Below are 591 nucleotides of genomic sequence, written 5' to 3'. Positions count from 1 at the left end.
CCCCCCCCCCTGCCCCTCTCAGCGTCTCCCTCAGGATGCGGACCCCAGCCTCAGCTCCGGGGGCTGCCGTGAGCCCCCCCAGCAATGTGCAACAGTGGGAACGAGGAGGGAAGCACGGAGGGTGAGCTGCCAGCCCCATGCTGTCCGTGTGCCATCCTCCGGTGCAGGGGGTCATCCCTGCCAGACCCCCCTTTCCCTCTGCAACCCCCCCAGACCCGTCCCTCAAGGGACCCCCAGGGAAAGCAGCCTCCCCCCATTTGGGAAGGGGCGGCTCCTGACATCCCGGGCTGAGCCGGGATGGAGAGGGGCCGAAGTGCTGCTGGGGGGGATGGAGCTGCTTCTCTGCTTTTTCTTCCAAATTCCTCCAAGGTTGGGGACGTCTTGGCGAGCACATGGTGTGGGGTTTGGCGGCTGCCCAAGCGAGGGGCACCTCGAGGACTGTCTAACCTGAGAATGGTGAAACATGAGGGTCAATCTCAGGTTCGTCAGCCCATGAGACGCCTTCTCCAGAGCAGGACGGGCAGCGCCGGCCCCCACCACAGCCACCCCCTCGTCCCGACACATCGGGATGCACGGCCGGGAGCAGAGGGG

This window comes from Pterocles gutturalis, unplaced genomic scaffold (genome assembly GCF_000699245.1).
Source record: "Pterocles gutturalis isolate BGI_N339 unplaced genomic scaffold, ASM69924v1 scaffold4050, whole genome shotgun sequence".
Taxonomy (NCBI): domain Eukaryota; kingdom Metazoa; phylum Chordata; class Aves; order Pterocliformes; family Pteroclidae; genus Pterocles; species Pterocles gutturalis.
This window is presented reverse-complemented; position numbering follows the sequence as displayed.